Below are 14,304 nucleotides of genomic sequence, written 5' to 3'. Positions count from 1 at the left end.
CGGGACCGTCTCTCTTCACCCTGCGATCCACGCCGACCCCCTCGACTCGCAGCTCGGGACCACCCAAAGTGATCGAGCAGAGCGCTCCCAGTACGTCCGTCTTACTCCCGGTCTCTCCTCCAAAAGCCCGCCAAAAACACCAGTTCCCAGCTATATGAGACAGAATATCACCCAAAAAAAGAATAACATGGACACCCATTAGTTCATTCATACTCTTATCAATAAGATAACCCAAACAAACTGCAGTGAGAGAACCTTCTCAGCATTTAATATAACAAAGAAGCCATTTTGATTAACATACGCAGTAACATAAAAGAAGAAACTGCTTACACTCTTCCCCCCACCAAATAAGTCATGCTCTCATGACATTAACAGAGTTCACCATTTCTCCTTGAAAAACACAAAACCCAACCCTGGTGCATAAAGCAGTGACATAACTTCCCAGGGCAGTAGAGATCACACCCTGCTCTCCCGGCGCTGTATAGGTCAATCTCTCTCAGGGGTGCCTACTTCTCTGAGACCTCTGTACCTCCTCTGCTGACCCTTCTGGCTCAGACACCACGGGTGACACCCCGGGCCTGCCTGTCGGACCCTCACCCTCTCCCTCACTGGGACCACTCGGCACCTGTGAGCCCTCTGTCTCGGGTTCTGGTTCCATCCTTTCTCCCCCCAATGCCAGCTGTATCTCAGGCTGCTCCTCAACACCCTCCCTCCTCTCACCTAACTCAGTGGGGGAAGGGCCAGGAGCCTCTTCTTCCGGTACCGGGGAATTAGCGAAAGGAAACAGGTGCCACACATCCGAATCATCGTCTTCCGAAGCAGTGTCCCTTTCCGGGGTGGGGACGGTCCCGTGTCTTTCACAGCGGGTTCTTCCCTCGCCCCGCGCCCTCGCAGAATCCTCGTACTAGGCGTAAACTCCCATTCGGGCTCTTGGTCTACCTGCACCTCTTGACCCAGAGGCAACAGGTGGTTCCAATGGAGTACCTTGACAGGCCCCTTCCCATCCTCGGGTCTCACCCGGTAAACGAGTAGATTCGGTGTCTGACTCTCCACCACATAGGGGGTGGCCGCCCAGCGATCCGCCAACTTGTGCTTACCAGGTAGTCCTAAATTCCGGATAAGGACCCGGTCTCCCAGCAATAGTTGGGTGAACTTCACTTTCTGATCATACCTCCTCTTATTCCTTTGATTCTACTTGGTGGTCGCCACCTCAGCCAACTTGTACACCCTTTTCAACTCTCTCCTCATATCGGACACGTACTTCAGACAGGGCTTCGAAGGTAATTCAGCCGCTTCAGTCCCAAAACAAAGGTCAATGGGCAATCTCGCTTCCCGCCCGAATGTCAGATAATAAGGCGAGTACCCTGTAGCGTCATTGCGAGTACAATTGTAACAGTGAACCAAATGCCCCTTGTGCTGACTCCACTTACTCTTCTGACCGATTTCCAGAGACCCGAGCATGTCCAACAGGGTTCGGTTAAACCTACTGGGCTGAGGATTACCCTGCAGGTGATAGGGTGTGGTCCTGGATTTCTTGACCCCAAGCATACCCATTAATTCATGGATAAGCCTGCTCTCAAAGTCCCGTTCCTGATCACTATGGATCTGCATGGGGAGGCCATAATGAACAAAGTACTTCTCCCATAACACCTTCGCCACTGTAGTCGCTTTCTGGTCCTTAGTGGGAACGGCCTGAGCATATGTAGTGTAGTGATCCGTGATGACTAAGACATTCACAGCGTTGCTGATGTCTGGCTCAATAGACAGGAAATCCATACCCACTAGGTCCATGGGTCCCGCACTCTGCAAGTGGGACAAAGGAGCCGCCTGCGCAGACAGGGTCTTCCTCCGGATGCAGCGACTGCATTTCTTACAGTATTCTTCAACCTCCCCCCTTCATCCAGGGCCAGTAAAACTGGTCCTTGAGTAATCCATAGGTCTTCACTACTCCCAAGTGCCCAGAATCATCATGTAGTGCCTGGAGCACAGTCTTCCAATACTTCTCAGGCATAACCAGCTGCCAGCGCCGGGGGTGGTCCAGGGGCGACGTGACCCGATACCAAGATTTCGTTCTTCAGCTTCAACCAAGGCCACTCTTTCAGTAGTAGGGGCACTGAGGCGTGCTTTGCCTTCGGGACCATATACTGGTCGGAGACAGTGTGCCGGTTCAGGGTCCTATAGTCCACGCACATGCGTACCTTCCCATTTTTCTTCCTAGCCACTACTATGGGGGACGCGTAGGGGCTCCGGGACTTCTCGATAATCCCTGCATCCTTCAACTGCGCACATCTTCCACATCTGCTGGGGCCAACTGCTGCGACCTTTCTCTGAACGGGGTGTCATTTGTCACCCGGATAGTGTGACGAGTGCTCTTGGAACATCCCACATCAAACTCGCCCTGAGAAAAGACATCCCTAGCTTCAGCATCTTCTTCACCAGCCTGCTCTTATACTCTGGCGGTACAGGGGAGTCCTCAAAATTAAAGGCCTCCTTGGTCAGCTGCCCCCTGTTCTCCAATAGTTTTCCTCCAGTGAGCCTCACGGGGGCGCTAGACATCACCGTAGGAACAAGTGCGCGAGGGGCATCCCGTGCTTAAAGGTGATCTCCCTCTCCATTGTGTTCCTTACAATTACCCCCATCCACCGTGCCTGTACAGCTGAGGGCCTCTGCAATTCAGGTCTCACCAGTACCCCAGCCGGGAACCAGGACTCCCCCTCAAGGTCTTCCGGGGCGTCCACTACAGGGCCTCGCCCGCTGGTACTCCAGGAAATCTGGGGGTCCCCATCACTAGTGCCACCTCCCCTGGCCATATCACTTTAGGCCTCGCCTGAGTACACCACACCGTCCCTCGTTTGAACTCAGGATCCAGCCCCCTGTGGCCACCTGCTTCTTTGAACACCGCTCGAAACACTGGGTGTACCGAGAGGGTCTCCAGAAAGTTCTCCCCCGCCTTCTCCTTACAGGCTCCCAGGAGCCGTCGCACAAGAGGGCAGCGCCACCTGTTTCCACCGGGTCCGGACAAACCAACACCAACGTCTCAAGGGCTTCAGACACTCCCACATCACCCTCCGAGAATTACAATCTCACTGACAGGTACCCATCACTTATACCCCAAATCTCCAGGGCATTAAACCGGGTTACTGGCAAATGCTTTAGATATTTGTTGTAGAACGACCGGTACCATAAGGTAGCGGGCAATCCTGTGTCAAGGATGGTTCTTGCAAAGATTCCCTCTATCCGTAGGGACACGTTGGAACGGGGTCCCACTAATCCATCCAGAATAAGGGCTTGGGCTTTCGGGGGACTCTTGGCTGATTTCTGGGAACGTGTTCCTCCAGAGGCTCCAGTGCGTTCCCTCACTGAGTCTCTCCTAAGTTTCCCGACACCTCTCCCTTCTTAGTCACCCGGGGGCTTGCCCTCCGCGGGGCGCCTTGTCTCTCTCAATCCCTCTGAAAGTGACCCTCTTCCCCACAGCTGTAGCACACCCCCGGCCGCTCACATTCCCGCCGGAAATGCCCCTCTTTCCCACAATTATAACACATGCTACCCCCCCGCCCCTCTCCTCCCGAGACGCCCGCCACTCCGAGCCCACTGCGGGGGCAGTCCCTCAAAGGAGGTACTCTCCCTGTCCACTCTCTCAAGCGAGGGGCCCCTACCCCCCGAGACCCCTTGGGTTTCTCAGTTCTTAACCCAGCCACCACCTCCTGTACCACTGAGGATCGTCCCCGGTGACCAGAGCCCCCTTTCTGGCCCAACGCGCTCTCATCCTCCCGCACCTCTCTAATCAGCTGCCCGAATGATGGAGGGGGGCTCCTTTTATAGGACTGCTGGAGACTCCAAGCCACCTTGTCCTCCTCCAGGGAACCACTAAATATCTGACTCATCCTCAACCTCGCCAATTCATCTGCCTTCACTACCCCTCGGCGCCGCAACCCAGTAAGCATTCACTCCAGCCGAAAAATGTATTCTCAGAGCTTTTCCCCTCCACCCTGCCACATGTGGTGAAACTCCGCTAAAAGCTCCCAGGAATCTCCCGACATTCCAAACGCTTCCTCCAAAGCTTCCAGATACTCCGCCAGGAAAGCCAAGGGCTGTTCAGCTTTCAGCTCCTGGACGACACCGGCCGCCCCTCCCCTCAAACTTTCCACCAATCGCTGTCTCTTTTCCTCATCCGAGCCTGGCTACTCCTCTAACAACTGTGACGTATTTTCAATTCATGTATCATAGTCATCCTCCCCCTCCGCGGTGGGCATGGCTCCTGAGAAAATTCTCAGCTTTGGGTGTGGCCTCTCGACGCTTCTCACCAGGGAGGTAATGACAGCTGCTAACTCGAAAGTCTCACCTCTAGCTGGGGGACGGGGCCTGGCCAAGCCTTCCCACTCTGACCCCCACCACTGGCTACTGGTACCTCCCCTGGGGTCTCATCTAGCTCCTCCTCCGGTATCTCCTCACTTTCTTCCTCTGGGAGGGTGTGGAGGCTCCACAGTCCCGCCTGCCCCTGGACACTGACCGTCGCTGGCAGTTCCAATGTCATGATGTCAGCACTCGTACAAACCAACACCCAGCTGGATTCCACTTCTTTACCGCACCTTCTAGCTATCAATTCTACCTGCCTGATACCTTTGATCAAACTCAACCCCCGCACTAATACATCTCTGGAAGTGCAGAAATCCACCCCACTTAACATGCATGCATGATTAACCGGTACGTCCTCTAACTCACACCAGCTTACAATCTTATCTCGATCCATCTCCGCACTACTTAATGTGGTGATTTATACAGCTTATCGAAAATTCAATCCCGGACGTCGGCCCCCACAAATGTAACGCTCAGCTGTATCGGCTCGTATTTATCTAGGGGAAACCCCGTCCGCCGCCCAACTGTGTCTCCCGGTTGTGTCGGTTGCTGCAATGCCACCTGATTCAGCTTCAAACATCAATCATCAGCCAGCACACAATGTATATTTTACACATTACACTTTATAAATCTTACTACGACTATGAGATTAATAGAGATACAATATAAAAGAAAAAGAAAAAGAAAAAGGCGCCAGACTTATCATGCACACAGTTGGAGCTCAAATACCCGGGACCACCTTTCTTCACCCTGCGATCCACGCCGACCCCCTCGACTCGCAGCTCCAGACCACCCAAAGTGATCGAGCAGAGCGCTTCCAGCACGTCCGTCTTACTCCCGGTCTCTCCTCCAAAAGCCCGCCAAAAATGTCATTTCCCAGCCATATGAGACAGAATATCACCCCAAAAAAGAATAACACGGGCACCCATTAGTTCATTCACACTCTTATCAATAAGATAACCCAAACAAGCTGCAGCGAGAGAACCTTCTCAGCATTTAACATAACAAAGAAGCCATTTTGATTAACATACGCAGTAACATAAAAGAAGAAACCCCTTACACTTAATCTAAGTCATCAAATGTAACACATTCAGGTTTATTTATGGTGCAAAACTGGGAGACAGTGTGGGCTATGTGGAAGATGCTGAGAAGTTCCAAGGGGAATGTGAACAGACTGAGTGAATGATGAGGAATATAAGATGTAAAAATGTGAAGTCATCCATTTTGACAGAAGGAAAATAAGCAAACCATTTCTAAATATTGAAAGATTAAACAGTTTCTGAACAGTTTCTCAATGTTCAGAGGGACCTTGTAGATGAATCACTGAAAGTTAACAATAAGGTTCAGCAAGCAGTCAGGATGGCAAATGGCACTTTGGTCTTCATGGCAGAAAAACATTAACAGAAGAATAAAGGTGTCTTGTTCCAATTGTATGTGGCCCTGATAAGATGACATCGAGATTATTGTGTACAAGTCCAGTTTTCCTTGCTCAAAAAGGACTTAACTGCAATGGAGCAAAAGCAGTAAAGTTTCACTACATTCGTTCATGAGATGGTGGGTTTGTTCTGTGTGGAGAGAGGCTGTTTGCAGCTAAAGAAATGTCTGTTTGTGGGAGGCATCAGAAGACCAGAGAGTAACTAATGTTGTGCTATGATTTAAGAAGAGCAGCAGGGATAAACCAGCAACTACACACTTACCACAGTAGCGGAAAAGCTACTGGAAAGGCTTCTGCGTGATAGGAATTATTTACATTTAGAAAGGCAAGGACTGATTAGGGATAAGTTCAAGACCACCATAGAATCATAGAGAAATACAACACAGAAACAGGCTCTTCAGCCCATCTAGTCCATGCCAAAACCATTTAAGCTTCCTACTCTCATTGACCTGCATCAGGACCATTGCTGTCCATACCCTCTACCATCCATTTACCTATTCAAACTTCTCTTAAACTTTGAGATCAAGCTTGCATGCACCACCAGTGCTGGCAGCTCATTCCACACTCTCACGATCCTCTGAGTGAAGAAGTTTCCCCTCATGTTCCCCTTAAACTTCTTTCACCCTTAATTCATAACCTCTGGTTGTAGTCCCACCCAACCTCAGTGGGGGAAAAAAGCCTGCTTGCATTTACACTATCTATACCCATCATAATTTTGTATATGTATGTCCAATCTCCTCTTAATCTTCCACATTCTAAGGAATACAGTCCCAACCTATTCAATCTTTCCTTATCACTCAGGTCCTCCAGACCCAGCAACATGCTGTAAATTTTTCTCTTGTACTCTTTCAATCTTGTTACATCTTTCCTGTAGGTAGATGACCAAAACTGCACACGATGATCCAAATTAGGCCTCACCAAACGAAACAATGTTCCTCCAGACTGAACTGCACAAAACATTCATCAAACTCACTCACAAAATAAAGTAATACTATCACAAATAAATTAACAAATAGTAAAATATATTCCAGAAGTTTGACTTTTAACATAAGGTGCATTTAAAAAGTAAACAAAAAAATCCTCCCAGGAGCGGGGAGAAGATGGTGGCGCGGCAACAGCGTGTGCGGCCACTTGGGTGATGAATATCTGTTATCTGTCAAGTAGGGGACTGTGCACAATCCTGATTTGATGGAGACAGACGTGAGAGCACAGCAGAACATCTGGAAAACTTCTGAAATGCCTGCTTTGTTGCCGCTGCCACTGTGTGATAACCGGAATCTCCGGAGCTGAAGGCCCCGAAATCCTCATCTTTGTGTGTTTCAGCGGCCGGGGAGAGGTCGAAGGCGCTCAGCAGAAGATGGTGCTCGGGAGGCTGGTCGGAAGCTCGGAGTTTTCGGACGGATGGACTCTGGGTCGACTGCTTCCAAGGTATCGGCAAGTTGACGGTGCCTGGAGGTTTATGGCAGGGAGTTTTTCCCTTTTGCTGCCTGCTATCGGGGACTCGGGAGTCGATCTACTCGGGACTTTGAGACTTTTTTTTACTGTGCCTATGGTCTGTTCTTTATCAAATTAGGGTATTGCTTTGCACTGCTGTAACTATATGTTATAATTAGTCCTGACGAAGGGTCTCGGCCTGAAACGTCGACTGCGCCTCTTCCTATGGATGCTGCTTGGCCTGCTGCGTTCACCAGCAACTTTGATGTATGTTGCTTGAATTTCCAGCATCTGCAGAATTCCTGTTGTTTATGTTATAATTATGTGGTTTTGTCAGTGTTAGTCTTTGGTCTGTCTTGTTTTCTGTGATATCACTCCAGAGAAACATTGTATCATTTCTTAATGCATGTATGCATTTCTAAATGACAATATAAGAGGACTCTCATGTTCTCATAATCTTAAAAAAAATGCTGCTGGAACTTAATACATGATGAAACCTGGGTGGGGTGATAACAGGGAGTTTAATAGTCTCATGGCCTGGGGGAAGAAGTCGTTTCCTATCTTAACAGTCCTTGAACTTGTGCTGTGATACCTTCTGCCTGATGGTAGGGGATCAAAGAGGTTGTGGGACAGATGGGAGTGATTCTTGACAATGCTAAGCAGCACTCCTGATAAGTATCTTGGATGAGTAGAAGAGAGACCCTGATGATCCTCTCAGCAGCCTTCACAGTCAGATATCTAGCAATTCCTGTACCAGGCAGTGGTGCAGCTGGTCAGGACACTCTTGACGGGGTTCCTGTAAAAATAAATAAATAAATTGAGTTAAATAAATAAAATTGGTTGGGATAGCAAAGGTGGTGGGAATGGGGAGCATTTCTCACCCCAATCTCCTCAGAAGGTGGAGATGCTGCTGTGCCTTCTTGACTAAAGAGGTGGTGTTGAAGGACCAGGTGAGATCATACATTGTGTACACTCCCAGAAACTTGGTGCTCCTAACACTATCCATGGAAGAGCCGTTTGCGTCGAGTGAGACTGCATCTTCCTAAAGTTCACAATCATCTCCTTGGTCTTGTCCACACTGAGACTCAAGTTGCTTTGCTCACACCATTCTACAAGCAACTCCTCTCTGTATGTTGTCTCGTCATCATCAGCCACTCTTCAGGTCAGATTTGATTAAGCTAGAGAAGGTACAGAAAAGTTTCAGTTAGGTGGTGCCTGGCCTATAGAGCTTGACTTATCAGGAGAGGTTGGTTAGAATTGGTAGCAAAAGGTGGATGAGAGGTGACATGATAGAGGCCAAAGTCTATTTCCTATGGTAAAGGTATCTAAAACTTGAGGGTATATATGACAGGAAGGAAATTTATTTACTTCTTAGAGTTACAATACAGTTAATTAGCCCTACTGCCAAATTATACCCTTGTGACTAATTAACTTACTAACCTAAATATCTTGGAATATGGGAGGAAACTGGAGCAATGGAAGGGAACTTGCACAGTCATGGAGAGGCATAGAATCTCCTTCCAGACAGCGGCAGAATTGAACCCAGGTCACCCGTGCTGTAATAGCGTTATGCTAACTGCAACATTACGAGCAAAGTGTAGCTGGTATCAGGAATGAACTGCCAGAGGAAGTGCTGGAGGCAGGAACAGTAACCACAATTGGGAGGCATCTGTAGAGATACTTGACGAGCAAGGCACAGAGGGATATGGAATTATTGCACGCAAGTGGTTTAATATAGATAGATATGATGGTCAGCATAAATGTGATGGGCTAAAGGGCCTATTTCTATCGCTGTACAACTCTAACCTTGTTATGCTCATGAGTTCAGAAGAATGAAAATTAATCCACTGAAATATACAAAAATCTTAAAGTGTTGACAGGCACAATTAGCTTTAGCATTGTTCCTTATGGCTGGGGTGTACAAAGTAAAGGTTATATGGTCAAAATAAGGGGAAACTGCCATTCAGCAAAGAGATGAGACAAAATCTTGTCATCTTGTAGGTGGAGGGAGTTTGTTGCTAAGGACAGTGATCTTTAGACATTAAGGTTAGTGTATGTATTGGTATTGGTTTATTATTGTCATGTATCAAGAAAAGTACTGTGTACTGTTCATACAGAACAAATTATTACACAGTGCATTGAGGTAGAATAAGGTTAAATAATAGCATTGCAGAATAAAATGTAAAAGTAGTGCAGGTAAGTGATGATTAGATTAGATTATGAGGACACTCAGTCCTCGTTTATTGTCATTTAGAAATGCATGCATTAAGAAATGATACAAAGCTCCTCCAGTATGATATCACAGAAACACAGGACAGACCAAGACTAAAACTGACAAAAACCGCATAATTATAACATACAGTTACAACAGTGCAAAGCAATACCGTAATTTGATAAAGAGCAGACCATGGGCACGGTAAAAAAAAAAGTCTCAAAGTCCCGATAGCCCCATCATCTCATGCAGACAGTAGAAGGGAGAAACTCTCCCTGCCATGAACCTCCAGCGCCGCAAACTTGCCGATGCATTGGAAGCACCCGACCACAGCCGACTCTGAGTCCGCCCAAAAACTTAGAGTCTCCGACACCGAGCACAGAGCACCATCTCTGCCGAGCGCTTCGACCCCGCCCCGGCCGCCGAGCAACAAGCAAAGCCGAGGACTCGGGGCCTTCCCCTCTGGAGATTCTGGATCACACAGTAGCAGCAGCAGCGAAGCAGGCATTTCAGAAGTTTCACCAGATGTTCCTCCGTGCTCTCACGTCTGTCTCCATCAAATCAGGATTGTGCACGGCACCCTACTTGACAGTTAACAGACATCACCACCGGAGTGGCTGCTGCACATTGCATCACACCGCCATCTTCTCCTCTCCTCAGTGCAAGATCGTAACAAAATAGCTTATGAAGTCAAGAGTTCATCTTATTGTACAAGATACCAGTAACAGTGGGATAGAAGCTGTCCTTGAGCCTGGTGGTATGTGCTTTTGTATCTTCTGCCTGATGAGAAGAGTGGATGTTTGGGGTGGCTAGGAGCTTTAAGCTATTTGATTTACTGAGGCAGCAAGAAATATGGGCAGAGTCCATAACGGCGAACTGGTTCCCATGATGTGCTGAGCTGTGTCACAACTCTTTGCAGTTTCTTGTGGTCATATGTGAAGCAGTTACCGTGTAAGTGGTGCTGAGATAGAGAAAAACAGCCTTGATCTTATTGAATAGCAGAGCATGGGACTGATTGGCCTACTCTAGTGTCTACTTCGAGTTCTTATGTACCCTGTGAGCTCCTCTTAATATCTTCAAAGTAATTACAATTTAATTTTCAACATTTCAATTTATATTTCACAAGCCATTCTTGGCTTGGAATTCAATCACACTATATTGTTTCTTTCTAACTTCTATTAAAAGATCTCTGCATTGCTGGAATGCCCAGCACTTTTTGCCCTGAACCTCATTATCCTTCAGAAGGTAGTAGTATGGAAGCTGGAAATTCCACACCAGCATGTTCAGTGACACACACAAGATGCTGGAGGAACTCAGCAGGTCAGGCAGCATCTGGGAAAAGAGTACAGTCGGTGTTTCAGGCCGAAACGTCAGAAGGGTCTCGGCCTGAAACGTCGACTGTACCCTTTTCCTAGATGCTGCCTGGCCTGTTGTGCTCCTCCAGCATTTTGAGTATATTGCACAGATTTCCAGCATCTGCAGGTTTTCTCTTGTTTATGTTCAGTGACAGCTTCTTTCCTCCAGCCATCGGGTTCTTGAACTGACTTGCACATTCCTAATCCTACCTACCTCAGCAACAGAACACTAGGGACCCGCTCTTGCACTATCGTGAGCTTGGTTTCTATATTTTTCTCATGAATATATTGTTTTGTATGGTCTTTTTCTTCACTGTGTTGTATAATATATGTTTTGTTTTATGATTTATGTTCTGTTGTGTTGTCTGAATCTATGAAAGTGATTTCTTTGGTTTTGCTTGAAACTAATCATACCTGTGCATACGAGAATAAACTTGACTTGACCTTTTACCTGCTCTTGTGGCCACGGTTGAGCTTTTGGCCAGTGATAGCCCAAAAGATACCAATGGTAGAGTACTCAGAATCATAGAGCACAGAACCAATCCCTTCTACTCATCTAGCCCATGCTGGCCTGGTCTTCTGCCTAGTGCCATCCATCTGCACATGGATTATATCCCTCTCATCTATGCACCTACCTCTCCAAACTCCTCTTAAATGTTACAGTTGAACCCACAACTACCACTTCCACTAGCAGCTCATTCCACACACACACACCAATGTCTGAGTGTAGAAATTTCCCCTCAGATTCCCCTTAAATATTTCACATTTCACCCCAAATCTATTATCTTTAGTTCTTGTCTCACCCAACCCAAGGAGAAAAAGACTGCGTGCATCTATGCCCTTTGTAATTTTATATACCACTATAAAATCTTCCTTCATTCTGTTGAACACCAGAGAATGGAAACAATGGAAGCAAAATGGCACAGTTCCAGAGACCTGACCTTGGATGCTGTCTGTATAGAGCTACTGTAGTTCATTTCCATGTGTCTGTACTGGTTTTCTTCAGGTGCACTGAGTACCAGGCCAATGTTAACTACCCTTAGTGTAGGTGGGTGCCTGAAGTATTGAGTTGGAGCGGACCTGCATGTGAGAATGGTATAGGTTTCAAGAAAATAAGTAGGGCAATGGAACCAACAGAATTGTGCTGACAGCCAACATAGCAGGAATGGACCAAATGGCCTTGTGTCCTAAGAAGATATGTGAAACATACAAACAAAACCTATTAAGTAATAAAAGGAAATGATCCCTAAAGAGGTGAAAATCTGAAATCTCAAGCTTGAGAAATCTAGCAGTTTCCAGTTGACATAACCCTACCTCGTTTTGTTAACTTGTATGGTCCAATTAATCCTTCATAGTAGTACCTGTGTGAGACATACTTCTGCCAAATTTGTATTTACTAAATGCTTTTGAGTTGATGTAAAATAATAATTAAAAAATATGAATACCTTGCCTTCCTATTTAGAGAAAAAAAATATAGATAACTTTAAGGCAGCTGTGAAAACATCTCTTGGCTCCATTGGTAAAACACAGCCCTGGAACTGAATGCCAAAGCTAGGTTGACATTTCAGTGCAAGACTGTATCATCAAAGAGGAAAGTGTGCAATAAATGTCATATTTGATTCAGTTGGCAGTCTTCTAAGAATAACTTCGGCTTGATTTACTGGCCAACATTCCTCTCTTAAATACCAAGCCAAAAGATTGGCCATTTTCAGAAAGAAAGATTTATGTTTATTTTGCACCTTTGATGACCTGACATAGGTGAGCAGTGCTCCAGGGATTTAGCCAATTAGATAACCTTGATATGTCAGCCCAAGAAAGTGGAGAAGCAACTATTGAACTACAGAAGTCATCATACTGAGATCCATTCCTCTCCTGAGTTCATTTATTTACAGACTGATTTTCAAATAGGGTCATAATTCAAAAAGTCAGCTTGAGGTCTTCTTATCCATGCATACCAAGGGACAAAGACCAATTCTGATCTTTTAATTTCTGAAGAAACTAGCAAGTGTTTCTCTTCCGACAAAATTGTTTCTTTAGTTTCTTACGTTGATAGAGAAAAAAAATGAAAAGAAAATACACATTCCGTCATTCTGGTTTCCTGTGATATACCTTGAGCTGCCATGACAAACAACTTTTAATTTTGACTAGGAATTTATATTCAAAATTTACCTCATTAAAGTTGTGTAAAAATCAAATGATATGTTCCATGTTTTGGAATCATAGAGATAATAAATATCAGATAGCACCGAAGATTGTTATTCTGTGCCAGCTCTCTGGTAAAGCTTTCCAAATGGGATCACTCCCTTACCCTTTTCTCATTTATTTTCTTTTTCAATTATTAATCTGATTCCCTTTTCAATGTTACTATTGAATCTGCTTCGGCTGCCTTTGCAGACTCTACGATCGAAGGCATAAAAACTTGCAACCAAAAATAATTTCTCTGTTTCTTTTTTTATTTTTTAAAATCTCTGTCCTTTGCTTCCTGTTGCTTGTGACATGGGAAGATTTCCTCTTCATTAGCTTCACTCAGGGTCTTGCTATGCCTTTCTGATCTCTGCTCCAACAACAGTCCTGCTTCTCTATAGTCCCATTATTCCATATAAACCTCTTTAAGATCAGGGATTGCTGATTTAGGAGCAGATTTATTACAGAAAGGAAGTAATTTCTACTGTTACGTAACAGCCATTTTAGATCAATCCAGTTAGATCCATTTTCACCTCTTTATAGCCCTATACAGTTCTCTTTCCTTTAAATATTTATCAAATTCTATTTTAAAAGGCACAATTAGAGCTACATTTATCATACTTTCTGGTAAGGAAAACAAAATGTTGGAAGAGTTCAAGAGGTCAGTCAAATTCTGTGGATAAAGAAACAGTTAATATTTCATGTTGACAATTCAAAAACTGGCGGGTGTTGAAAGTCTGGGATATAAGTGGTAAGTGCTGGAAACACTCAGCAGATCAAGCAGCATCTGGAGAGAAAGAAATAAAGTTAGCATTTCAAGTGAATGACGATTTGTTAATCTTAACTGGAAAATCCAAACATCACCCTAAACCATTAGCTCTGTTAACTTTGTTTCTCTCTCCACAGATGTCCTCTTACTGACTGGAGGGCATCTTTCATTAAAACTGAGAGAAGTTGGAAATCAAACATGTTTAAAATTGCAGAGGAGCTGAGGCACGCGAGAAAGGTGCAGTTGGGGGAATGAGGGGGAGTCTTGGAAAGACTTTATGATCTGAATGATGCAAGTGTTGGTGGTGCTGGCTGAAAGAGGCTGCTGAGGGATTGTTAATTGCAGATAATTTATATGGAGGAAATTGGAAGGGAGAGAGAAAATAAACAATATTGGAATTGTGGCTGGAGAAGCCAAATATTGTAGATACTGTTAGAGGAAGGATTGGAATAATGGAGCCAACATAATAAATATGTCTCCTCATTGGGTCCTCAGCCATTTGCAGACACCACACAGACTATGGAAGGTTTGGGTTACTTTGTCAACTATCTGGTTCACT

The 14,304-nt window shown here is 45.7% G+C and overlaps 1 protein-coding gene and 1 pseudogene across 3 annotated transcripts in view; one reads left to right on the top strand and one right to left on the bottom strand.

The window, feature by feature from the left end:
• The window catches only part of LOC134352116 (piezo-type mechanosensitive ion channel component 2-like), a 627,709-nt gene that overhangs the window by 249,717 nt on the left and 363,688 nt on the right, over positions 1-14,304 (top strand). The window lies entirely within an intron of this gene.
• On the bottom strand, positions 3,357-4,750 carry LOC134356660 (paraneoplastic antigen Ma1-like; annotated as a pseudogene).

The sequence above is a fragment of the Mobula hypostoma genome, chromosome 1 (assembly GCF_963921235.1).
Source record: "Mobula hypostoma chromosome 1, sMobHyp1.1, whole genome shotgun sequence".
Classification (NCBI taxonomy): domain Eukaryota; kingdom Metazoa; phylum Chordata; class Chondrichthyes; order Myliobatiformes; family Myliobatidae; genus Mobula; species Mobula hypostoma.
The sequence above is the reverse complement of the archived record's forward strand: the minus strand, read 5'-3'. Positions and strand labels throughout refer to the sequence as shown.